Here is a 27,144-nt window from a genome sequence, read left to right on the forward strand (position 1 = left end):
ATTGCAGTCATCAGTGAAGTGCACAAAATCTAAAGCATAAGTGTCTCTCTTGCCCCGGTCCCTGGGCTAACACTTCTAACTCTTTGGTGGGACTCCTTCACACGCTCTCCTATGCACACTGTAGAGCTGTGTTGTAGTTTATTTAAATGATCCCCTCACATTGAACACTGAGGTTAGGTACCTGGCTGTGGCTTGAAGCCCACGGGCAGCCAGTATGATCAGGGAAATCACCTGGTACCGAAAACAGATCAGCTTCTCCCAGAAAATCTCATCAGCACATCATAATGAGCAATGTCCTCAACAACATGCTGGCAGGAATCACAGGCGTGAGCCCCACTGGTCTGGTTCCTTAGGAAGTCATGTTTGTTTTTATTTTTCAAATTAATACAAGTAATACACATTCGTTACAGGAAAAAAAGTTAAATACAAATAAGCAAACCTAAGAAAATTAAAATCACTCATAACACATTTTGGTGTCTATAGTCATAAAAGCACTGTCATCCCCATCTTACAGATGATGCAACTCGGCTCTGAGGTTTGGTGCCTTGTCCATCGTCTCCTGGCTACAGGGTGGCAGAGTCTGCCTTTGGACCAGGCCTTGTAGCTTCTGAGTCTATGCTTTTACACTACACCTCCTGCTTCTTTTACATGTCTGCATGGGGGTTTTCCTCTTTTGCTTTTTTTCTCTGTCTCCTGGTATCATTAAACATTCTTGGGATTCAGTTTTGTGACTGTCCCATTCTTATTTAATTGTTGGACATGATGGATTTTTAGTATCATAAACAAAGCCACTTGAATATTTTTGCGGCCTAACTCTTAAGCACATCCATAGTTATTTCCACAGGGCTGCTTTCTCCAATGGCCCTCACTGACCCTTCATACCAAAGGGCGTGGGGGTCAGGGTGAAGGGGGACAACCAGTGAGATGTGAGCACCAGCTGTTGGCTGCTTCAGCTCACTTTGAGGGAGACAGCGTAGTATATGGAGCAGACAAAAGGGACGGCTCATCATAAAACCATCCTCCAGAAGTGGTTTCTCAGCAGAGCCGAGAGAACCACTGAAAGGCTAGGAGCTAGAATTGACCCGTTCAGCAAATGACGCCCTGGACTCCCTAGATGGTTGAGTTAGAAGAGGCACAGAGAAGACCAATCTAAAGAGGCAGTGCCCCATCTTCAACAGAGGGGAGAGGAAGCCTGTAATTCCTCCACAGAGATAGATTTGGAATTTGGGACCAGGCCCATAGCATGGCTCACGAGGCCCCAGGGCTCTGCTCCTGGCCCTCGGAAAAGGGGGGAAGGCATGCCCCGGAGCCCAGTGGGGCAGATGGGGCATCCTGGTGCACTGGGTGCTTGGCTGAGTCTTGAAGGCCTGGTTAGCCTGGGTGGAAAAGGAAAGGTTCCAGGCACGTGAAAGCAGGAGCAAAGCCTGAAAGTGAGGGACAGAGGGCCAAGGGCTACCGAGAAGCTGAAGGCCTTAGCCTGGGGAGTGGAGGTTGGGGCAGGGGTGAGGGAGGAGGGGTGATGAAGCTGGAGACTTTTGCCAGGTCCTTGGGGCCTCATCCAAGGGGCAAGGGGTCTGTGCTTTATCCCGACGGTGGCAGGACTGCCACCGTGGTTTGGTACAAAGAGACGTGACAAGGTTTGCGCCTCCCCTCGACACTTCCTCCCTCCCCTCTGTTCTCAGACGCCCAGGAGCCTCTCCTCTGTGCCAGGCTGTGCTGGGTGCTGGAAGGAGGACATGGGTCCTCGGGGCCTCTAGACTGGGCCTTGGGAAGCTCTGTGGGTGGGAAAGGAATCTGAGCTGGGAGCACTGCCCTCCAGAAGCCCCAGGCACTGGAGACCCTCAGGGAAGGAGCTCTCAGCTCCCTCGGGCAGGCCGCCCTGTGCCGGCCACCCGTGCAGCAGGTGGTGTGGAAGCTCCAGCCCGAGCTCTGGAGCTCGTCGTGCGCTCAGCCTCTCCCCAGCTGTGTGGCTGCGGCCTGGTTGCTTACCCTTTCTGAATCCGTTTGGCTCTGTGTAATGCAAACATTAATCGAAGGAGGAGGAGAATTAAGTAAGACACTGCGTGCAATGCACAGAGCGCCGCACCCAGCAAGGGCTCAATGAACATTCGTTATTCCCGTCCTGTCTGCCCTGAGCCCCTCCCGCTGCAATGGAGGTGGGAGGCCAGCCAGCCCCTCCCGGTCCGCCTCCTTATGGAGCTGAGGTCTGCTTCTAAAGCTCCCTGGGTGAGGCCTTTTGAAGTGTGGAGGGAGCTGATGGAACTACAAAGGGGACTGTAGCCTCCCTGCGTCACAAAGGAAGTCAAAACGGAGACCAGCCCCCTTGCTCCAAGCTGGGGTCCTTACCCTTACTCGTTAAATTGAGTTTGCGAGCCCCTGACAGGCTGGACTCTGGGTACGAAGTGCACACTATGTGCCAGGCCCTTTCTCCGCGCCCCATCTCACTGAATCCTCACAGCCGCGGGAAGGAGCTCTGTTACCCCTCTTTACACCGAGGGTGGTGCCACGGCCCAGAAAGCTTCTGTTTGTCTCCCAGATGGAGCCTGTGGGTGGCAGGCCCAGGACCCGGCCCTCCTCTGACCACAGGCCCTGGCTCTTTCCTGTGGTGCTGCCCTGTCCCCCCCAGCACAGCCCCCACGGAGGTCCCTGCACTCCTCCCTTTCCAAGGCTGCCCACCTGGCCCAGCCTGTGCGCAGGTGAAGCCTGCCTCCCCCTCACAAGGCACCATTCATCCCAGCAGGCTGCTGATTGAAACCATGTGTGGTGAGGCCGGCCAAGGTGGCGGCAGCTCCGGAAGCCGGGCCTGGCCCGGGGCCTAGGGGCCCTGGGGGAGGAGGTCCAGCTGACCCACAGGCCTGGCGGGCTGGCGGGAGCTCCAGGGCAAGACTGACCTCCCTGCTGCTATGCACACAGCAAGGGGACCCTGGGCTGTGGCCCTGACTCCTGTGCCCAGGCTGGGAATGTGGGAAGTAGAGAGGCCCCTCCAGGTGAGGGTGGGGAACTGGGCCTGGAGCACCTCAGGGTCCTTCCCAGGGCTGTCCTTGGCAGGGTTTGGCAACTGAGGACTGTGTGCTCGCGTGTGCCTGTGCGTGTGTCCGTGTGTGTGTGTGTGTGTGCGCGCACGTGTGCTGACCTCCATGGGGGGTGCCCTGAGCCCTTGGACTCATGATCACTTCAGGGTTTCCACAGGGCACTCTGATGGACTCTGGAGGCTCACAGGCCTGGGTTTGAGTTCCACCTCTGCTACTTCCTGGCTGTGTGACCAGAGGCAAGCTGCCCAGCCTCTCTGAGCTCCTCTCCTCATTCACCAAGTGAGGCCTGGGGCCTGGTCAAAATGCCCGAGCAAGGACACCCTGGGGTGGGGTTTTGGGCCCTAGCCCCCAGCCCCAGGGCCTCTGAAGTCATTTCAGCCCTGACTCCTGACCTCTGAGTTGTGGCCTGTCTGGGAGTTGGGAGGGTGCTAAGCACAGGGTGTCTGGCTTTCCTCTGAGGCCCAAGGTGCCAGTTAGTGAGGGTGAGCCGGGAGCACTGGATCCCCAGCCAGTGTGAGTGCGGCTGAATTAGCCGCCCCCTCCCGGGCCAAGAACAGAGTGGGGCATTGTTCACAGGGCCTCCTCCCCGGCACTGAGGCCCCCAAAGGAAGGGGTGGGCAGGCCAGGCCACGGCCAGCACTGACCGCAGGCTTGGCTGAGCCGGGACCCTTCAGGGGCTTGGTGTCCCAGAAGGCGCCCTGGTTTCCCAAGGAATGCACATTCTGCTGGGCAACTCAGGCCTTGTCCGACCTGAGGCTCGGGAGACAGACACTTTGAGGGCATTTGGTCCTGGCTGGGCATCTCCCATGGGATGCCCTTGAGACATCCCCAAGGATGAGACTAGGCCCAAAATAGAGCTCCCTGGAGACAGGGGTCCCCAGACTCCACCCTCTACTCCAAGGCCAGGCCTTCCAAGGACAAACGGGGAAGAGCCCTGCCCCTCCTGACACAGGGCAATGCTGAGGCCAGGAGGGAGGGGGTGCCCGTGTCACACAGAGCCTTCAGGGGCAGAAGTGTTTTCCTTTGGGGTGGGTGGCTGAGGCAGGGGGAGCGAGCAGAGGGCTGTCGTGAAGAGGGGAACCTGAGCTGATGTGGAACAGCCCTCCACTTCCCAGCTGAGTGCCTGGGGTGGCCACGTACCCTCCTCTGGGCCTCCAGCTGCTTCTAAAGCAGAGAAGAGAATCCACCACACAGGGCTGTAATGAGGGCTGTGATGCAGAACCCGAGAGAGGTGGGAGCATGCGCTGGAGGGAACCTGGGTGCAAGGCCCAGCTCCTCCCTCTCAGCTGTGTGAGCTCGAGCAAGTTACTTTCTTCTAGAAAAAAAAGAGTTAAAAAAAATCTTCCTTATGGGATTGTTGGAAAAGCAAACCAGCTAGCTTGGGCTTGGCATTACATCTGGCCAATGCTGTGGTGGTCAGTTTTATGTGCCAACTAGGCTGGGCTGCTGTCCCCAGTTATTCAGTCAAACACTAATCTAGGTGTTGCTGGGACAGTATCTTATAGATGTAATTAAAGTCCATAATCAGTTGAGTTTAAGTAAGGGAGATTATCCTAGATAATCTGGGTGGCCCTGATTGAATCAGTTGGAAGGCCTTAGTAACAGAGCTGAGGTTTCCCTGAAGAAGATACTCCACCTGTGACTGAGAGTTCCAGCCTGCCCTTCCTGACAGCCTGCCCTACTGTATCAGGCAGAGTCCTCCAGAGAAACAGAACCAATAGAATGTATACATACATATGTACACACACACACACGTCTAGTGAGTTGGCAAGCTCAGGAGAGCGGATGGTGTAGTTCTAGTTTGAGTCTAAAAGCCTGAGAACCGGGAGAGCCAATGTTTCAGTTTGAGTCCAAAGGCAGGAAAAAGCCAATGTCTTAGTTCAAAGACAGTCAGGCAGAAAGAATTCTCCCTTACTCACAAGAGCATCAGCCTTTTGTTCTACTCAGACTTTCAACTGATTAGATGCAGCCCACCCACATTAGGGAGGGCAATCTGCTTTACTCAGGCTACTGATAAAATGTCAATATCATACAAAAACATCCTCACAGAAATACCCAGAATAATGTCTGACAAAATATCTGGGCACCAGATCAAGTTGACATGAAATTAACCATCACCTATGAATTTCATACTTGCCTAGCCAGCTGCTACAGTTGTGTAAGCCAATTCCTTGTAATAAATCTCTTAATATGTCCCTCCTACTGGTACTGTTTCTCTGGCTGAACCCTGACTCTTGCACATAGTAAACTAACATAAGAATAAAACAGTTACTATCATCTTCTCTGAGAAGTCCCCAGCAGTGGGCCTGCACATAGTAGGCTCTTGGAAAATGACATGGAGCCCTGTCTTATAAGGGAGCAGAAGTCATGTCAGTTTCTTTCATGACTCCAAAGGGGCCCAAGCAGCAAGGACAAGACCCTTCCCAAGTCCCCAGAAACAAGCAGCTTCACGACCCCATACCATAACTAGGTTGGCATCTATGGGTGCCAAACACACACACATAGCTCCACTGCACACCAGGACCTCTACTAAACACTTAACATATTAACTAATTTAATCTTCATAACAGCCCTCTGAAGTAGGTATTATAGTTCTCCCCATTTTACGGAAGGGGAAACTAAGTCACAGGGAAGCTCATTGTGTGCCCAAGATCCCACAGCCAGGAAGTAAAGGAGCAGGGCCCCAACCTGAATCAGATTCTTCCTCCTGCTGCCTTCATGACAGCTCTGGGCCTGCCACTTCTAGAAACTAAAAGAGGTTTTGGAGTGACGATGTTAGGTTCCTTTTATGTTTTCCCTCTTTACAAGATGGTAAAGTGGGTTTCCTTGAGCTTTGATCTCAGTTTGAATTCCGGCTTTGACCCTTCAGTGCCTGATTCATCTTTATATCCTGACTATTTGGTACATAGTAGGTGTTCAATAAATATTATTACATCTTTTTTCTGGGCCTCAGTTTTCTCAGTTATACAGTGGGGATCCTGATATATTCCTTGAAGTTTCAGGTGTCCAGTTGATTTCCTTTTTTCTCATTTTACACTTGTCACCTACCTATACATACATTCTTCTCTCCTGATACCCCTAAACTCACCCCTGTTTGGGGTGGGAGGAGAGGAAAAGGCAGCCTGAGAAAGGAAGGGGAGACACGGCACAGACAGAAGAGAAGGGCCAAGGCAAGGATGCCTGCTCTTGCCTCTTCTCTCAGTGTTGTACTGGATATTCTAATTGGGACAACTAGACAAGAAAAAGAAATAAAAGACATCCAGATTGGAAAGGAGGAATTAAAACTAATCTTCTTTTGCAAATGACATGATCTTGTATATAGACAGCCCAAGGAATTCACTAAAAAACTGTTAGAGGGACTTCCCTGGTGGCACAGTGGTTAAGACTCCGCACTCCCAATGCAGGGGGCCAGGGTTTGATCCCTGGTCTGGGAACTAGATCCCACATGCATGCCGTAACTAAGAGTTCACATGCCACAACTAAGGAGCCAGCGAGATGCAACTAAGGAGCCCACCTGCCTCAACTGAGGAGCCCACGTGCCACAACTAAGGCCTGACACAACTAACTAAATAAATAAATAAATATTTAATAAAGAAAAATTATTAGAATAAACGAGTTCCACAAGTTTGCAAGATACAAGTTCAATATACCAAAATCGATTGTATTTCTATACATTTGCAATGAACAATCTGAAAATGAAATTAAGAAAACAATTCCACTCACAATAGCATCCAAAAGAATAAAATACATAAGAATAAGTTCAACAAAAGAAATGCAAAATTTATCTCTGAAAGCTATAAAACATTGCTGAAGTAAACTAAAGATCTCAATAAGTGGAAAAACTTCATGGGTTGGAAGACTCCATTAACATTATTAAGATGGCAATACTCCTTAAAGTGATCTACAGATTCAATGCAATGCCTATTAAACTCCCAGCTGACTTCTTTGTACAAACTGACAAGCTGATGCTAAAGTTCAAGGAATCCAGAATAGCCAAAACAACCCTGAAAAAGAAGAATAAAGTAGGAGGACTCACACTTCCCAATTTCAAAACTTACTACAGAGCAATGGTAATCCAGGTGGTGTGGTATCAGCCCAAGGCTAGACACTTAGATCAATGGAATAGAAGTCAGAGTCCAGAAATAAATCCATACATCTGCGCTCAACCGATTTTTGACAAGGGCACCAAGACCATTCAATGAGGAAAGAGTAGTATTTTCAAGAAGAGAAGAGCAAGGAAAGAGTTTGGGTTTGGGGATCAGGCAGACTCTGCCATTGTCTTGCTGTGTGACTCTGAGCAAGTGAGTTAATCTCTCTGAGCCTGAGTTTTCTCATCTGTTAACACAAGGATATGAGAGAGCACCCATCTCACAGGTATGGACATGCGAGATAACCTTATGTGAAGTGCCTAGCTTAGATCCGGCCCCTTGAGCAAACCCACGGACAGGGTGGGACATGCTAGTGAAGGTTAGGGTCTAGCGTTCCTCCTAGGGCCCCCCTGGGGAACCCCTTTCCCCAGGAAAAGGCAGGGCTGCTGAGGTTTGAATGTGCAGACTGTGCTTGGCAGAGCTCTGCGGGTTGGTAATAAATGGACAGGAAAGGAGATTCCATTACGCAGGAATGTCTGGGGAGGAGGTGGGAAGGAGCCGGCTCCCTTCCCAGCACCAGCCAGCCCTGCAGCCTTGATTGATGTGCCTTGCATCACAGCAGCGTTAGGGCCTGGCGGAAGGAGGCCCCTCCGCCGCTCACCCCTCCTGGAGCAAGGCCAGCAGCCAGATGTTCCTGGTCTTTGGGGACCGGGGATGGGGGCAGGGAAGGCTGGCAGTGGGCCAGGGGGCAGCCGCCCAGAAGTCGAGCTTCTGCCTCCTTCTCTTTGGCAGCTGGACTCAGGTGGCTTTGGTTCGGCTTTGAACTTTGGCCAGTGGCCACGTCTCCCTGGGACTTGACTCTGTTCAGAATTGGGGATGGTGGTCTTCCCCTACCCTGTCCTGCTGGGAGAGGCACATAGCTGCCCAGGAAAGGGCTTTAAGGTCCAAAGAGAAAAATGTCCCTAAAATTCTGCCCACGGCTCTTGTGTTATTCCACCCAGAGCCATATGGAGAGGTATGACCAGGGCCTGAGCCCTCCATGGGGTCAGGAGACCCCAGTGAGGCCCCCGGATTTGTGATTTGGGGAGTGGGTCTGAAGGCAGAGTCTGGGCAAGAAGGTGGTTCCACCAGCACTAAGATAAGACCCAAGGCTTATTGTCTCGTGCTCCTCTCAAGTCCCATGACTGTAGCAAAGACTTACACGGCATCATCTCCAGGCCTGCTAATGATTTGTAGTATTAAACACGTAATAATTAGAGGAGAACAGGAAAAATATACATATAAGGAACAATAAAAAAAAGAGAACATCACCCCAAGATTCACCAGCAGAATAATTAACTGCTAACATATTTGTGTAAACTCTTCTCTTACTTATATTCTGGGCTTATGTATATAAATAGTTACGTTTGCACAGTTTCCCAAAAAGTGGGCTCATCGTATACATCCAGCTTCCTGGACCTGTAACCTGCCTTCCTCCACTCAGCAGCACACGATGACCACCTGCCCGCATCCAGGACTGGAGATCCACAGCAGCCTTGTTGGTGCCTTTCCATTGTGCAGCTGCCCCATGTTGTCGGCTTTGGGTGATTTCCAAAATCTCCCTAATAATGGACAGTGAGACACTGAATCCCTTTGTACAATGCCTATACCTTTGTACACATGTGGATTATTTCCTTAGGATAAATTCCAAGAAGTAACACTGGTCGGTTGAAGAGTATGCTGTATAGGGTTTGGGGGACGCGTGATGAAACTGACTTCCTGAAAGCCTGAGCCTATTTCACGCACACGCGCAGGCCCTTGTTCCCCCAACTCGGCTCACCTGCTTCATCCCGGACCTGCCCTCCATGTCCACCGAGCCTGGCTCCACCTTTGGAGGAAGGTGGTTGGCCGTGCCTGCAGTGGCCAGCGGGGGTCTGCCTGTGGGCCCAGAAACACATCCTTCCCTGCTGTTCTCAAGAAGACAGCTAGGGGTCAGGGAGTCCTGGATGGGAACTGAGGGGACCTTGGATAAGTCCTGTCTGATCCTCACTTTGCCCATCTGCAAACTGGGGGAGCCGGTATCACAGTTCTCTTCTAGCTCATAGGGTCTGTGAACCACAGCATCTCCACTATGATCCCGCCCAGCTGGCAGAGACTTCTGTGACTCAGGTGGGGACTGTGGCAGCCACGAGGGCAGGACATCATCTCCTGAGCACCTACCCCAGGCCCGGGCCTGGGTACTGACAGGCCTGCTTACCCCCGACAGACACGGAAGACCAGGCTGGGTGAGCAGCGCAGCCTTGAGCGAGCTGCTGAGGAAGACTCCTGGGGTCCTTGGGGAGAGGGGCGTGTGACAGCTCGGCAGGAGCCGTGATCTCTCGGAAAAGCACTGGATGAGGCGAATGGCCTTGGAGGTGACCTCTCAAGGGTTCCTGGAACCCAAGAATCCTGTGAACTGCATGGAACCTCTTTGGTGACACACTCCCACTCAGCATCAATTACCCGCACCTTTGGTGACACATTCCCGTGCACACTCCCACTCAGCATCAGTTACTCCCGAAGCATTCCAGCCATCTCTTTCCTTCACATGGCGCATGTGCGGGCATGCGCATACACGCACGCTGAAGCTCACACTTTCCTCGCCTCGCACACTCGATCGTGCTTAGACACACAATAAGAGTAATAATAATAATTAATAATAATGATAAAGAACAATAATATTTTTACCAATACATTGATTGAGCGTTTACTACGTGCCAGGCACTTCCCAGGCACTGTTTGATCCTCCCAACAGCAGGCACCATCACTGGCTCCATTGCACAGATGAGATGAATTCACTTGCCTGAGGTCACAGAGGTGTAGGCAGAGAAACCCCGCCCTCGGCGCACGCACACCCGGCCCACTCCCATTCCCTGACTGCTGCCTTCCTGCCCAGGCTGGGTGCTGGCCACACAAATCCCTCCACACCTCTCCCAATCCTTGGTACTCAGTGAACAGACCTGGCTTGTCCAGATTCAGGCAGCTGGAGATGCAGTAAATCCAGGCTATAAGCCACCCCTCGGCTTCTTGTGTAGACCCAGAGTTTTCCCCAGCCCTGTGCTTCTGAGCTGGAAAGGGGCAGCCCCACGCCCCAACCCCGTCCCTGAGTCCTTTACATTCCCAGGTCTCCCCCGCCTCCTTCCCTTCTCCCTTCCTCTCCCTCCCTCCTCTCCCCTCTTTCTCCTCCTTTGCCCTCTCAAGCCAACCTTGAGGACCTACTTCCTGTGTGCCTGGCACTGAGGTCAATGCTGGGCTATAGTGGGGAGGGTAGCCCAGGTTCCCATCCTCGAGGGACTGACAGCTCCGTCAGTCATATGAGGCCCAGAGGACGGGCTTGCTCAAGGTCACACAAGGAGTGAGCGGCAGAGCCAGGCCTAATAGCGAAGTCTCCCCACGCCCAGGCTAGGGCTTTTATTTGAGGAGACATAGCACAGCCTCTCCCCGCCAGGAGAACTAACGGTGGTGTTGCTTTCCGAATATGGGGCTCGGACATGGAACACTACAGGAGGTCAGAGCAGCACTAACGCTGATTGTAGCTGGGTACGGCTGGGTGGCAGGTACTTTTCATGGCTTCTCTTATCTACTCCTCCTAGGAACCCACTAAGGTAGATATTATTACCATCTTTCCCCCATTTTACAGATTAGGAAACCAAGGCTGACAGCTAGTCAGGACTCAAACCCAGGACTGTTTCTCCAAAACCCAAGCTCTCTCACTAGGCTGCACTCACTGGCTTGAACGAGGAAGAGACTGGGGCACCAAACAGTTGAAGGCTTTGAGAAACCGGGATTTGAGCGGTCTTTTAAAAGGATGGGGGAAAGGATGGGAGGAGAGAGAGGAGTATTCTAGGAAGTGGGCGCGGCTTGAGTCGAGGGATGGGGATGGAATGTCCCTGTGAGCCCCGCACCAACCAGGGGACAGACCAACCTGAGGGGAGGCTCGTGGCTAAGGGAGCCGCATGGACCTTTGTCAATCCTCCTTCTTTCTTGAAGGAGGGGCTGACAGGCAAGCCTGGCCCTGGTACCCTGGTCTGGGTTGCTCCTGGGGACTCTGCCAGGGTTGGCCCTGGAGGAGCCACAGGAGGCCCTTAGCCAGGCAAAGGTCTCCCTGGTGTCACTAACCAGGACCCATGGAGGGAGGAGCCAAGAGGCCCCTAGTGGCTGTGCCACCCCCAGAGAGGGACACTGCCGGGTGGTACAGGTACCAGGCTCTGAATGTCCTTGGGACACATTGGCATCAAGCTCCCTGGCACGGGGCTGACTGCAGGCCAGTGTGCCAGGCAACAGAGGTGAGTGCCAGGCAAAGGCTGGAAATGGAGGAGGGAGAAGGGGAACCCCACCTCCCCAGTTGTCTCCGTCTAGGCCGGGGCAGCTGAGACCAGCACTGTGATGTGTGCTCAGCCAGATCCCCAAATCACAGGGGTTAGAATCCATTGCACTGTAGGAGAAGCAGAGAGCAATTCAGGCAGGAACCACCTAAACCACAACCTGTGGGGTCACTGTCTGCCCCGATTTCCCGTCTTCTGGTTAATGCCTCCTCCTCTATCAGGTCTCAGCTCAAGCGACCCCTCCTTAGGGAAGCCCACCCTGATACCTGCCCGCAAGCCCCACCACACACTGGAGGTGCAGCCAAATTCCTCTGGAATAGCATTTACAGAACTGGGGCTTCTCCTAGCATGGTTTGTAATTATACTCTCATCTGTGGGATTATTTGGTTGATATTGGGTACCTTCTAGCTTCAAGCTCTGAGAGGGCAGGAGATGTGTCTGTCATGTTCACTGGTGTACCTACAGGCCCTGGCAAATAGTAAAAACCTGACAGATATTTGTTGAACAAATGGGTGGGTGGACGGGTTGTATGTATATGTGGATGGATGGATAGGTGGATGGATGGGTCCTGGATGGGAAGGTAGATGAATGGGTGGATGGACAGAAGACGAGTAGAAGGATGGTTAGGTGGAACTTCAGAAGTTAGATTGTTAGAATGTTTATAATCATAAAACTCTAGATTGCTAAAGTCAGATGCTTTTTATTTATTATATCATTAGAATAAAACAGCTCAGCATTATAATTAGAAGGGACAATTACAGAGTTCAGTTCCCTCGTATAAGAGATGGACAGGCTCAGAAAGGTAAAGCAGATTTATCCAAGATCACACAGCAAATTTGGTGACTCTAAATCCCTGTTTTCTAACTATCATACAAAAACAGCCTCTGAAAATGGGGTCAAAATTCCTTGTTCCAGTCCTGTCTCTTCTGTGGTTTCTGTGTGATCTGGGATGAGTCACTGGACCTCTATTTTCCCTTTAAAAGAAGAGGTTGCAAAATCTAGGCTTTCCTTTGCATTCTTGGGAAGGCCAGCCTCACCGGATTTTGTCAGGCCTGGTACAGATACCCTCCACCTTCCTCAAGGCCCGGTGGAGCTGTCAGGGTGGACTCCAAGCCCCTGGGAGTGTGGTGCATGAGGCCCCAGGTCTGCAGGGGGAGGACCAGCCTCCCTCTCCCTCTTGAGCCGGCCTGGCCATCAGCCGTATCTCAGCATATGATTTTCTACTCTCAGGTGTGCCCCGAGGGCTGCAGGTTGTGGAAGGGCCCCGCAGTGAGTTTCCGGCTCCACACATCCTGCCTGGGACTTCCTCACCTACTTGGACACCTGCCCTCCGGCCCCTGAAGCTGGGGGGGAGTGTGCTTCATGGAGGAGAACTCCCCTAGAGCTGGCCTTGGGGTGCCTGGCCCAGCCCCAGCCCCAGGGAAAGGGGATCCACGTGTCGGCAAGGAAGGGGCTTTGTGGCTGCACCAGAAGAAGGTAGGTCTTAAGTGGACTCAGAGGCCCCAGACACAGGACTGCAGGAGTCAGAAGAGGAGGGGATCTCGTTCTGTGTGTGTGTGTGTGTGTGTGTGTGTGTGTGTGTGTGTGAGAGAGAGAGAGAGAGAGAGAGAGAGGAGACAGCCCCACGCCCCGTGGCAGAGGTGTGGGGTGGAGTGCGGTGTAGGAAGGGGCCGAGGAGAGGAGGCTGGGGCGGCAGTCATAGGGGTTCCTGGGGCCATAAAGTCAGGTTGAGGCCTTTAGACTTTATCCTCTAGAGTAAGGAATCATTCTCTTAAAAAGGCTTTCAAATTTTTTTTGACACTAAAAAAATTTATGTTGCACACTTATTGTAAAAAAGAAAAAAAAGGAAAAAAAGAAGAAAATAGTACAACCGAATGTTTAGTAAAAAATAAATTTCTCTTCTCTGCCACCAGTTCCCTCCCTAGAAGGCAGCCTTAGCATCGGATCTTACATATCCTTGAAGAGGTATTCTAGGCTATATTTTTTCAATGTATCCATCTCTCCTTTTTACACAATGGAAGCCTACCCTACACACCATTCTGTTGGGTTGTATGTTTTGCAGATCATTTCTTAGCACAGATCTTACCACCATGTGCTGCCGTCCGGCTATGCAGACACTCTGCACTTCATTACCTAGTCCCTACTTGTGGACAGTGACATTTGTTTCTAGACTTTTGCTTCCACAAACAGTCCTGCAATGAATATATCCTTGTACCTCCACCTTTGAATACATGGGCTAGTATATGTTGGATGAATTCCTAGCCGTGGTATTGCTGGGTCAAAGGATACATGCATTCAGTGTTCAGTACACACCCCCAATTTATCCCCTCAGAAGGTTTCAAGCAGGGGAATGACAGGCCTCTACAGTCTGGTCAGTAGCTCCTGAGGCAGGGATGGAAATAGCAAGGTATTGGATTATGAGCCGCACACTTTCGAGGTCTGAAATGGGCTAAAGGATCTTCAAATGAAGGTCCACTTGTGAGCTCCCAGCTCTGTGCTCTCCGCAGTGCCTTCTGGAGCCTGGGAGAAAGGGATGACATGTTCCTTTGCTGTGGGGAGAGGCCTCCAGACTGGAGGCCGTGCATAGGACCCGCTCCCCTCCCCGCCCCTGAGGGGGGCTGCAAACAGCCTAGCGGGGAGAGGACAGGCTGCCGGCAGCTGTGAGGGGCACAAGTTCAGCCAAAGCCCGTGCAGAGGGCTGCCAAGAGTTTCTTCTTTTCATTTTTCCAAGTCCTGCACTTTGGGCTGGGCACAGTGTCATCCTCATGTTTCCTATTACTTTACAAGGCTCGGCATCAAAGCTCCAGCCGTGCAGGCCCTTTGATGTCTGAGCCGAGCCTGCCTCTGCATTTGGGAGAAGCATCTTTGCTGAGGATCAAGAGGGGAGTCAAACTGAGATGGTCCCCAGGCCTTCCCTGCCCAACGTGTTCCCCTGGCTCCACTCTCACTGAGACCAAAGGCTCCTGGAGGAGAGTGGAGGGACCATCACGGCCTGACCAAGACCCCTGTGATCGAGCCCAGAGGGGACACAGAGGCCCAGAGAAGGTAAGGGGCTACCTCAGGCCACACAGCGATTTGGTGAAGCGCTCCCTTGCAGGCGGAGCAGACATTGGTGGAGGGGATTCCGACTGGATCGGTGGAGACCAGCGGCCCCTTGGTTGTTGGTCTCTCAGTTTCCCACTTTGCTTCCTAGAAACTTTCTGGTACTAACACCCTGCAGCTGAGGCGGGTGGTTCAGTGAAGGTGTCTGCAGTCACCCTGCCGGGGTTCAAATCCTGGGCTCATCCCTTTTAGCTGTGTGACCTTGGTCAAGTTACTTAACTCCTTTGAGCCTCAACTTTCTCCTCTGTAGAATAGGATAAAGTCAATTCCTACCTCAGAGGGTCCTTGTAAGGGTGAAATGAGAAGATTCAAGAAAGTACTTAGCGGGCTTCCCTGGTGGCGCAGTGGTTAAGAATCTGCCTGCCATTGCAGGGGACACGGGTTCGAGCCCTGGACCGGGAAGATCCCACAGGCCGCAGAGCAACCAAGCCCGCTGAGCCTGCACTCTAGAGCCCGTGCTCTGCAACAAGAGAAGCCACCGCAATGAGAAGCCCACACACCGCAACGAAGAGTAGCCCCAGCTCGCCGCAACTAGAGAAAGCCCGCGCTCAACAACGAAGACCCAACGCAGCCAAATTAATTAATTAATTAACTATAAAAAAAAAAAAAGAAAGTACTTAGCACAGTGGCTGATACAGAGTCTCAAAAAAAATGAGCTCTTATTACTTGTTGATGATAAAAAGACTGGGGAAGGGCTTTCTAAGGAGAGGGGGCTAGTGTGAAGTAGACTTGCTAATACAGGTCTCCACTCCTGTCCAGTGGTGCTCTAAGGAGGCGCTGGGGCCATCACTGCCATCCAGGGAATTAGGTTCTTCTCTGCTCCTCTCCCAACTCCCCACCTCCAATTCCAAGGCTCTCTTCTGAGCCTCAGCTGGGGGCTGTGGATGGGGAGAGGGTGCCAGGCCTGGGGTGGGGGCACCGATGGGGTCTGGGCCGGGAGGCCTGGGGGAGGGTTTTGTGGGAGGATGTGGCCCTGCAGGCCCGCTCCCCCCTCCCCCCCCAATGCAGCCCTGACTCCAGGAGGCAGCCAGAGTGGGAAAGGAGGGGCGGTTTCCTGGCACAGCTGAAAAGGTCTGGATTTGACTTGGAAACACATTGAGAAGTCCCTGGCGGCTGCCTCCACAGAAACAGCCTCTCTGAAGTTGAGACTGGACTGGGGAGGCTGTTTTGTATAAAGGGGCTCTGGGGACCTCAGAAATGGAGGATGGGCTGAAACCTCTCCCCCAGAATTGCAACACACGCGGACGAGGACGGAACCGCTGCACTTCCCAAGGGCCTGCCCTGGGGGTGGGAGAATTCCATCCTCCAGCCGGTGCCAGCAGGGGACCAAGGACTGAGCCAGGGAGGGAGGGACCCTGCCCCTGGGAGCCCACTGATGGGGAAGGAGAGAAGCACCTTCTCAGGTAGCCCCAAGATTTATCCCTTGTTGCCACCTTACTGGTTTTTGGTCATATCTGAGTATAGCCTGTGATCCTATTATATAACTTTTTTTCTTTACATTGCCTCACTTTTAAAAACTTGAACACATTTCTTTAAAAAGGAACTTCGTATTTGCTACTGTAAATGGAAGACTTGTATCACTTGTTATACAGAGTAACCATATAAATAAAGTACAATAAACAATGTTAAATTCTAGCTAGAGCCTGAGACTTGCTTTCTTTGATTAAAAAAAAAAAAAAAAAAGGTAGGGGGAGATAAGCAAGTATGAGAGCAGTGTTAACGCGACAGGCTAACGCCCAACTAAGACTTCCTCCTTGATTAGTGCTGCCAGATAAAATACAAGATGCCCAGTTAAATTTAAATTTCAGATAAACAATGACTAATATTTTAGTATAAGTATGTCCTAAATATTGCATAGGTCATACTTAGACTAAAAAAAAATATTTGTTGTTTAACTGAAATTCATATTGAACTGGGCATTATGTATTTTTATTTGCTAAATCTGGCAACCCTATCCTTGATGAGTTATTCTTTTATCCTTTTGAAAGAATAACTTTCTCACTGCTGAGAGATTAGATGTTTGCATGTGGTGTCCCTATGCCACCAAAAATAATCTTGAGAAAAACTGTTCTGATTCAACGTGGAGTTAGAGCAACAAAACACACTAGTGTGGGAGTTTGGAGGTGGGGAAGAGCATTGCAGTTGGGGGAAATTTTGAGAGGCTCCCCGGAGGAGAGGGAGGCACTGGGGCTGGACTCTACGGGCCAGCGAGTGCAGGGCAGCAGTCTTGTTGGAGTTCTGAGCACCCCTCCCCCCATTGGCCAGGGCTTGAGTGACAAAGGACACTCCTCAGGGATAAAGTCTTGACTCTGCTCTCAGAGGACAGAGGGGCTTGTGTTGGCGTGACTGTGGCTTGTGAGTATGAGCGACTATGTGTGTTTGCCCAAATCACACCCTCTCAGGACACAAAAGGGCTTTTGAGGGCCTCTCCTCTAACACCACCCCCAGTCCCTGCCCGCCCTATGTGGAAATCTGAAACTTGCTTGCATTTCTCCAGTGATGGGGCACTCACTACCTCCTAAGGAATCTCTTTCATCGTTAGGCAGGTTGATTGTGAGAAAGCTCTTCCTTAGCCTGGACAGAAATCTGCCTTCCTGTAGACTCACTCTGACCCTCTGAACGAAGTGTTCCCCTCTGCCCCATGACGGTCCTTCAGAGGTTTGTCATCCATAATGATAGCCCACTGGAGTCTGAATAGACCCATTTCTTTGGACTGCACCCTTTATGGCTTGGTTTCTGGCTTCCTCATTTGTAGGGAAATGCCTGCGTAGCCCTGACTTGTGTCCAGGCAGGGAGCAGGGAAGAGGCTGTCTGTGGGGAATGCTGGGAGCTGAGGCGAGGACAGACCAGGACAGGGAGGGAAGTTCCTTTCTTGCAGATGTTCAGCCTCGGGGCAGCTGCAGGAGAGTGCTGGAGCCCTGGGCTCCGTTCCCTGTTCAGTCCCTAACTTGCTGTGTGGCTTCAGACAAGTGCCCTCTCCTTTCTGGGCCTCAGCTGTCTGCTTTATGCACTGTGAACGGCTTGGCCTGTTCTTACTAGTAAAAACATTTGTGCCTGTTCTGATCGACTGGTGCTGTGCTGGCTTGGATTTCTGTGATAAGAAGGATTCTGAGGCAACGTCTGGATCCAGAGGGAAATCAGGCCATGTGTAGGCAGTGGCATAGTAGTCCAGGAGCTGCATACGACCAACTGTGGCCTTGAGGGGGCTGCCAGCTCTGGCAGTGCCTGGCTCTGGAATGACAAAGCAGGACAAAACGAGGTGCTCGGTGAACTCAGATATGGGGCAGTGGCCGTCCCTGCTGGAAGGAGGGAGGTACCTTGCATGATTATGCTCGCCTTGGCCCTGTCTTTCTCCAGCCTGCAGACTATCACACATGTGTCAGCCCACGCCCTGCCACCCAGAGGGCCGGAGGACAGAGGTGCTCTGTGGAATCCTGTGAGCAGGCCAAGTCTCAGGGCTTGAGGGTGGTGTGGAATGTGGCAGGGGAGGCTGGCGGGGTGGGGCGCAGGGAGTGCAGATGGGGCTCCTCTGCCAGGGGGCAGGTCTTTAGGAAACAAAAACACCGGTCAGAGCTGGGGCTTGGTTTCGACACAAAGGGGCTTTCTCCCCTTCTCTGCCCTGCAGGGCCAGGAGGCTGGAAAAGGGGAGAGCCCAGACTTTGAGTATCTCAGAGGGCTCAGATTGAATTTCCAAGCTGGGTAAAATCTCTACAAATCGACAAGTCCTCCCTCCAGCCTGCAGAGAGTCTTTCCTGACAGATGGCATCTCTTACTTTGCAGATGGTCAAAGAAGGGGGTCCCGCCGTCTCCCTGTCTCTCTCCTTTTGACCCCTGTTCTGCGGCCATCTCACCATGTGACCTTTGTCAAGTTCCTTCCCATTTTTCTGGGCTTGATTTTCCCCAACTGTATGAGGAAGGACTTGGATAGGCAGTCTCTAAAAGCCCTGCCAGGTCTCACATTTACAGACTCCAAGTTCTCAACAGTGATGATGATGATGATGATGATGATGATGAGCTCTTACAGTTTACAGAGCACTTCCCTATTTCCCACTTAGTTTATCTCGCAACAACTGGGTGGTTAGTGAGGTGGGCATGGTGAGTGCTATTCCCCTAATTTTTTTCAGATGACAGACTGAGGCTCAGAGAGGGCAAAAGGGTCGTTCAAGTTCGCACAGCAAGGTGGTGGCTGAGCCAGGGCTCCCATGGCTGTGTCCAGACCTCCATCCATGTGAAACACTGGTTTGCACGCTCCCAGAGTGTGGGAGACATGGGGCCTGGGTCAGAATGGGCACAATTGCTTCACTTGTCTGTTTTCCATGTGGATTTCTATGTAGGAAATATTTTGAGGAAAAAATATTTGTGTCTAAAAAAGAATTGAAAGCCCATGCTCTTCTGGGCGTTCTCAGATGGGAGCTGGAAAGGATCCGCTTCTCAGCTGCATAAGCTCTGGGTTGGGTTTAGGTAAGAACTTCATGTGTCTAATGGAAATGAAGGCGATTTGCACAGTTTTTAGCATGTGATGGCATTTGGGTGGAAGTTGGAAATTTTCACAACACAGAGAACTGCAAGGTATGAAAATGTCAGCATCACAAAGTGTTAATGCTGGAAGGATCTTTAGTAAACATCTGGCTCATGCATCCCTCCCTGACCTTTACTGAGGGGAAACTGAGGCCCAGAGAAGGAAAGGGGTTTGGCCCAGGTCACACAGCATCAAGGACAGAGACAAGACCAGCACTTGGGTATCCTGACTTCCCAGATATTTTCAGCATAGGCCACTTTCTGGGGAGGCAACAGAGTAGAGGGGCAGGGAAGGGGGAAGAAACAGAAGGGGCTGCAGGCCCGGGGTCAGTCAGACAAGAGGTATGTAGGGCCCAGCCGCCTGCTGATAAGAGACCCACAATGCCATTCCAAAAGGATATTTTATCAAGATGTAATTTTTCTCACCGCAGACACTATTTTCTTTCTCGTGCAGACCAGGCTGGGCTTCGCGATAAGGCGCCCAGACATGTTCACACTGAGGCAGCCAAAACATGAGGCAGGAGGAAAAAAATTCCCTTCTTAATCTCCCCCCAACCCTAGCCCACTCCCCCCTCATTTCCTCTCATTCTCTCCAAGTTCTCATGCCCCCCCCACCCCGCCCCGACTCCCTACCCTCCCCGCCCCACGGCTGGCTGGCCTCTTCCTGCCTTCCAGTAAGTCAGTCCAAAGGAGTCAGGAAGGTATGTGGCCTGAGGAGGTCAAAGGAGAGAAGCGCAGAGGGGCCTCCCCTGGGAAAAGAGGCCCAGGCCACAGGCTGTCCGGCAACATGCAGGCGTGGGTGGTGAGGGGAGGGCTTCCCCTGCAGCCTTCCCCCACCGTCCCAATCCTTGCAGATGGAACGCAGAGCTCTCTGGTTTGGGGGTTTGAGCTGGAGGTGATTAGAGCTTCCTCTACCCAAAGATTCCCTACTCCCTGACCCCCACTTCTGACCTCCTAATTCAAGGACTGATGGAAATTATTGGGGAAGGGGCTACCCTGCCTACTTCCATCTAAACCCCCCAGATTTAAGAGATCTGGCCAGGCAGGAAATCTGGGACCCCCAGTCATGGCTGGACCAGTCCCTTCTGCTCTCTAAGCAGTCCAGACCTCAGTTTCCCCATCTGCCCCTGCAGGGGGTTGGACTCAGATGCCCTGACCCTGAAATTCTACTTCTGGCTTTTTCAGAAGACGATGTTCTATCCCAGGCCTCCTGGGCGCTTGGCAAGTTGGCTGCATGGCCCCCGTGTATGAGTACCCCGCCCCTGCTCTGCTCAGGAAGTCCACCCCGCCCTCCACATCTGGATGGAATTTACCCCCCAAAGCAACTCAATTACTGGTGATTTGATCAGGATGGCTCATGTGTCAGAGGGGGCCCTGGTGAATGTTGCTCTGCCAGAGATGAGGGTTCCTTATCCCTGTGATCCACCCCTCTCGCAGCCCCGGGGGGGCCTTCCTTTGGCCCCTGAAGACACAGGGCCTGGTGACCAGTGTCCTGCTGAGCAGGAGACTCAGAATAGGCTGCCACCTCCTGCTCCGTCCCAGCCCCCTGATTCAGTCAAGACCCAGATCAACGCATAAAGGCTGAAGGGTGAAGGAAGGTGGTGTATCAATTTTACACCAGTTGGTACAGCCAAGTGTCCACTCAGTGGTGCCTGTGAGGGTGACAACCCTCGTGAACCCTCTTTGCAATCTGACCGCTAGCAGGGCAGCCTGGAAGGTAAGGGCTGTGATCGTGAGGATTTGGGAACCGAGTGCGGTGTCTTGGTGTACCCTCCTTGGGAAATCAAGATAATCCCTGCCATCTTCTGCTAAATTGGTTCTGCTAAATTGGTGAGTGGGGGGCAGTGGGCTTTGGGGTTTCCTGTTTCTTCAAGTCTGCATTTAACACCCCTTATTCTGAGCCCATTGCTCAAGAACTGTTTTCCTGGACATGGAGCCTCCCTGTCCCTCACCATCCACACACAGAGGAGGGTCACTGAGTCCTCCTGTGGTCCAGGCGCTAGTGCGCTGTGCCCCTCAATATGGTGACCTCCTGGGAGCAGGGACCACCAGGTTGCCACAGGAGGGATGAACCGGCCAGGACTGAAAGCACAGTGGATCAAAACCCTCATGCTCAGCAGCCGCAGGATCACACGTGAGTGCCCACTGCCTTCCAGGTGACACAGCATCGTCACAGCTCCGTGTGGGCTGGGCTGGCCTTGCCAGGCTGGAGAAGCAGCACACATACGTGTACAGACACACCACCTCCTTCCATCAGAGAATCTCACCGGGATCAGTCCAGTGTTCAGCCAATTCACTCACGCTGGTTAAGAGCAAAGCACTGCTGTGGGGAGGACGAAGACTCTGAGGCCGAATCTCACTCCCCCCAGAGGCTCCCACTGTCAGTGAGATGGAAAACACTGACCTAAAAGCCAGTGAGGAGCCCAGGCTGGCGCTGGGCAGGCCATGGGTGAGTACGGCTCTGCCCCGTGCAGGTGGAGGGCTTCAGGCCAACAGGTTAGCCACCCTACCTGCCTCTTGCCATTGTCAGGTTGTCAGGAGCAAGCAGACAATGCATTTGAAACACTAGCAAGTGCCAGGCACAGAGTAAGTGCTCCGCGAATGGCTGTTTGATTATTATCTTATGAAATAATTAGCATCAAGACAACAACCTCTCACTGGCCTGGAAACCTTCCTACCTTACAGAACTCAGCGGAAGACCCCTTTCTAAAAAGTCCTCTGAGCTGTCACCAGTAAAGTGTGGCAAGTTTGTGCCCTGAAGTTCGTGGACCTTCCTCATCAGTAAACTGATGATAGAAGCGGGAGAGATGGGTGGGTGGTGGTGGTGCTAGTTCAGATCACTAGGAGGCAGGAAGGCTTCCTGGAGGCCCAAGGATGCCAGGTCGATGTGGGTAGAGGGTCTGGGCTGGGAAGGAGGGGGAGGTTCAGGTGGGGACCAGGCTCCCGGGGGTCTTGATTGCCCCTCTAACTCATTGGCTGCTGTAGGGCAAACGGGGCTGCTGTGGGGTCACTATGGGGGAGGGACGAGAGGAAGGGGCTTCTTCAGGAAGCTGATCCTGGAGGCTGATGCGAGTCCCAGCGAGGGCCACTGACTGGCAACGAGGCCAGTCACGGCGTGTTGGAACCTAGACAGGATTTAATGCCAGGATCCATCCACAACATAAAATTCCAGACAGGGAAATCACCATGTACCTGGCAAAGCGCCCCCCTCTCGCATCCTTTATATCACATGATCTTCATAATTCAGTGCAACAGCTATCTCTGCTTTACAGAGGAGAAAAACCGTGGTCTTAGCAATGGGACCTCACACAGCTGTTAACGGCAGAACAAGGCCAAGAACCCAGGGCTCCAGCTCCTGCATCAGTGCTCCTTTTTAGGAAGGGTTTGGGGGTGCTCTGCCTGCCTGCTCTTATTGCATATAGAGACATTCAATAATAACACAGTGCTGGGCAGTCTCGGGACCAGGGTAGAGGGTGGGGCAAGGGACGATTGAGCCCCCAGAGGGTTACAAGCACTGACTCTGGACTCAGGAAATCCTGGTTGGAGGCCCAGCCCCAGTATCTACCACCAGCGTGGCCTGGGGAAGCATCAGAGCCTCTCTGAGCCTCACTTTCTCCCAAAGAGGGAGGCTGGGAGGGTGTGGGCTTGTCTCCTGTGCCTGGCATGGGGCTTGGTGCAGGGTAGAAACTCAGTCAATACCATCCTAATAAACTGCTCACATTTATTATGGGCACTTATTCTGTGTCAAGCACCATGCTAATTGCTCAACTAAATGGATGGTTAGATAGTTGGCGAGGAGAGCCTGGACTCGAACAAGAGTGAGGGGTGAATAAACATCAGGGGGGGAAACTGCAGACCAGGAGGAAGGGGCCCTGTCTGGAGGGAGCTGGGGAATAGCTCACCCGCAAAGCATGCCAGCAAGCCCAGAGTCTGAAGAGGCCAGTTCACTTTCCCACTCTGCCATCATCTTGCTCTGTGACTTTGGCCAAGGGCTGGCCTTCCGTGGGCCTCTGTTTTTCCTCACAGAGGACAGATGGAAGGCACAAGGGAACTGGGAGCCGAGCTGTCAGGGGGGAAGGCTCCCTCACCTGAGGCCTCCCGGCCTGTTGGGATCTGCGGGCCTGAAGGGGATTTCCTGGGGCCAGCCCAGTTTCCAGCCCTGCTGACGTCTCCCCTGGATGCATGCCCAGAGCAGTACTCTGGTGGAAAAGGCAGGCGGGCACTCTCCCAGCCCACACCTCAGCCCTCCCTCTAGGGCCCTGGGGTCTCCCCCACCCCCCCAGATGAGGTGGGGAAGTGTGGGATCCCTCCTGGTGAAAGAAGAAGGCACTGCCCCTTGGCTCAAGCTCCTGATTTGCTGTGTGACTTCAGGCAAGTCCCTGCCCCTTTCTGGGCCTTGGACCCCTGTCTTTGAAATGAGGAGGGCAAAGATTTCCAAGCTCTGTGGGAACTCTGATACTCTGGGATCCTGCTGGGGGTTGAGGGGCCTGAGAAAGAGAATTGGGATAGGAGCTGGATTCCAGGGCCTTGCTCTTCCTGCTGTAGAGTGGAAGGTGGAGGGGGTGGAAGGAGGGCAGTGGGAGCAAAGGAGCCCCAAGGCCTCCAGGTGGCTGTAAGAGGGGGCAAGGCGAGCCTGAGGTTTTGGAAACATTTATTTTTAAGTGTCCGGTGTCACCGGGGGCTTTTTCTTTGGGTTTTGAAATGCTCCAGAAGTCAGCACTCTGCATGTGCGTGTTTGCGGAGCAGAACATGGGCTGTATTTATTCATCCTTTAGCCCGAGCCCTTAAAAATATAGACGGCTAATGTCTTCAGTATGTATGAAATATCCCATATGCTCGGAAACAAAAGGGGCTCTGTTATTAAAGTTTCATTTCCACACGCCCCCTCCCCTCCCTCCCGCCCGCCCCTGACACCCTGCCCTCCTCCCATCCCGCTCAGCCTGCTCAAGACAGAGCAGGAGCCAGGAGGCAGGCGGGCAGGGCTGGAGCCCGGGCACAGCCGGTCCCTGCGAGAGTGGGCGCGGATTCCGGCTCCAGGTGAGGGGGAGTCCACGGAGGATGGGAGCAGGGTCTTCCAGGGGAGAGGGGCCTCCAGGGTCGCTGGGATGGCCAGTGGAGGAATGGTGACCAAGGTGGCCCTTCTTGCGGGCGCCTGTGGGGCAGGGCCCCTGGCAGGGCCCGGCTGTCTGGGACGGAAATGCCCGCTCTGCTGCTAACTGAAACCACATGTCTCCCAGGCAGCGGGACAGAGACGCCGCCAGGCCTGGCGCTTGGGACTGGGGGGAGGAGAGATGCAGGCTGGCCCCCACTGTGTGCCCCGGGGCGGCTGGAGGGGTAGGGAGGGTCGGGGTCATTTGCATGTGTACCAGAGCGTGCGTGACTCTGAGTTCTGTGTGCGTGCATGTTGCATGGGTGGGTGGTCTGTGTGTCGGGGGTGGGTGTGTGTAAGCGTGTCTGCAGGTTGGTGGGGTGTCCCTGCTCACAGGACCGAATGAGTCTCCCCCTTGGCCTCCTGTGGCCTGAGTCCTGGGCGGACTCCTACCTAACACCCAGAGCCTGGAAGCCCGCTGGCTGCCTCCTGGGAGGGTCCTCTGGGGTGAGGGGACACCCAGCCGAGCTGGTGGCGGTCCTTCTATGCTGAGACTACCCTGTAGCCACCACCCTCCTTCCTTTTGCCTCCAGCCCAGTTCAGTCTCCTCACACCTGCACAACCTCTACCCATTTCCCAGAGAGAAAGGCTGAGGCGTAGAGCAAGGGGCTGACAACAATCTCTTCTCCCACATCTGCCGTCATCTTTTTCAGAGTGCTTGCCTCTAGGAGCTTGGCATCTTCACTGTAGCCCTTGGAGGTGAGGAAACCAAGCCCAAGACAGGGGACAGCTTGCCCACGGCATGAGGGAGACAGTATGGGGGCTGTCCAAACCCGCAGGGGTCACAGGATGACTGGGACAAAGGCTCCTTGGAAAAAGGCTGCACTCAGATTCTATGGCAAATAGGGGCACCCCGCTCTGGGGGAGCTCTGTGACGTGAGTCCTGGGTCTTCTCTCCCTAAAGAGCAAGCCTTGCCGGGAGCTGGGCTCTGGGTCCTGGGGGTGGCCCTGGCACTGCCTTGTTCTGGATGTTGGATGGGTCTCCTCCTGACTCCGGGTCTCAGTTTCCCCATCCCCACAAAGGCAAGTGTGGACCAAGATAGTATTTCCCAAAGCGTGGTGTGCACAGCACCAGCGGCTCAGGAGATGGTGCCACGGGGACTGCCAGTTTTCATTTTAACAAGGGTTGTGTGTTATTTTCACCCCCTCCATTAGGGGAAAATACATAAAATCACCTCAAACCAGGGAGTGGATTTAAATAAAAATATAAACAACCCAAATGAATGAAGACTGAGGTCCACTAGGAGGTCCCTGGGGTCCTCTCCATTTCAGCAACAGGCCCTCTTTACGTTTCTACCATTTTAAATGCTCGTGAGAGTGTTGGTTCTGGCTATCTAGGACCTAAAGATGTGATCTGCTGTGTAGATCATTTTTTGGCCTCCACAGATTAGCAGCCCTGTTATTCTGTGTCACCTTGGAGTGTGTGTGTGTGTGTTGTGTGGGAAGGGACTGGGAATGGAATGGGCAGAGCCGGGAAAAAGATCAGCCCATCCGAGGTTGAGAGTAGGCGCCCAAGGTCAGAGGCAGGGAGCTGGGGAAAGAGATTGTTCCCTGACTTACATTTGCAAGTGCTTTGTCCGGCCTCAGCCTTGCACTGAATCGCCGGGATGGGTGGGTAGGCGAGGGGCCGCCCTAACTTCAGCCTTTCCTGTCATTCAGCCCTGGCTCCCTGGCCACTTGGCTGCATTTTATGTGCCAACCCAGGACTGGCCCAGGAAAGGTGCCCCGGGAGGATGCAGGGCGTGTGGGAAGCCCCTTGGCAGAGGCCTCATCACTCCTCCAGGCTGGGCTGCTTGGCACTGGCACCATTGAGGATGTGCTCCTCATGCCCCTCACCCCCACCCCACTGGGTGGCTCACTGTTGCTGTTACTGTCACTCAGGACGATGTTTGTTTTTTCATGGATCTTCATTGGTGATTTGTCTCATCACCAGCCCTCTAGGCCAGCACGGCATTTCCCTGCTGCAGGAGGTGCACCTTCCCAGACTGTCTGACTTGTCTCATCCTGCACTGGGAAGAGGGCATCCAGAGGGCTCAAGGATGTGGATGGCATCCTTGGTGGGGATGAATGTATGGCCCCTTCTTGGGGAGGCAGCAAGTGCCGACGAAGGAGCCCAGGGCAAGCTCCCTGACCTTTTGGGGTCTCAGTGTCCCTACCGCCCCCAGGAGACATTGTCCTCAGTGAGGCTAAAGTAATTTTCTAGTTCTGTCCTAAGATGAAGCAACATCCATCTACCTCTAGAGGGTTCTTGTTCCTCTAGAAGAGTGCCTTTCTGGGGAAGGAGGGGGGGACAAACCTTGTGAGTCTGGGGAGGGACTCCCTGAGCAGGGATGGGCCACACGGAGTCATCCATACTCCTTGAGCCCAGGTTCCCTGGTGGGCTGGACTAGCTGTCTCAAACTCTGGGGAAGCAGCGGGCCGGGGTCAGGGACAAAGTCCCTGCTTGCAGAACTTATCACATTCTAACTGGCTTTCAGTGGCCCTGGGAACTACCAGCAGCTACACCCAAGGCCAAGGGCAAATGGAGATGTGGGCAGCCTTATGGGCATCGTTACAGAGAGATCAACCTGGCCAGGGAGTGGGAAGTGGCACTGATTAGTGGGGAGGACACGGACTTAAAGAGCAACCTCTTCCTAAGGAAACATTCTCATTTGGAAAATGAAACTCTTCATATGACCACTGTCTGCTTAAACATGTCCCCCGTGGTGGGCTCAGCCATGGGTTCCAACGGAGGCAGAGGATTCTAGTTAAACTTGGCTCATCTACCCAAAGTGATGCCCCGGGGGGCTCTACTTCCTTAGATTTCACCTTGATTTCTTTTTCCCGGGTTTGCTACGCGCAGAGTGTGGAGTGGTGACAAAGCGGTTCACCTATAGGGTCACACCCAGATCTACTGACAATATTTTCAGGCA

At 53.1% G+C, this 27,144-nt stretch overlaps 1 protein-coding gene across 1 annotated transcript in view; it reads left to right on the plus strand.

The window, feature by feature from the left end:
* Nucleotides 1-24,043: 24,043 nt before the first annotated feature.
* The window catches only part of SYNPO (synaptopodin), a 52,846-nt gene continuing 49,745 nt past the window's right edge, over nucleotides 24,044-27,144 (plus strand). Inside the window, exon 1 of the mRNA XM_061189860.1 lies at nucleotides 24,044-24,120. The gene's annotated coding sequence lies outside the window, so the exon portion shown is untranslated. The remainder of the gene's footprint in view (nucleotides 24,121-27,144) is intronic.

This window comes from Eubalaena glacialis, chromosome 4, assembly GCF_028564815.1.
Source record: "Eubalaena glacialis isolate mEubGla1 chromosome 4, mEubGla1.1.hap2.+ XY, whole genome shotgun sequence".
NCBI lineage: Eukaryota > Metazoa > Chordata > Mammalia > Artiodactyla > Balaenidae > Eubalaena > Eubalaena glacialis.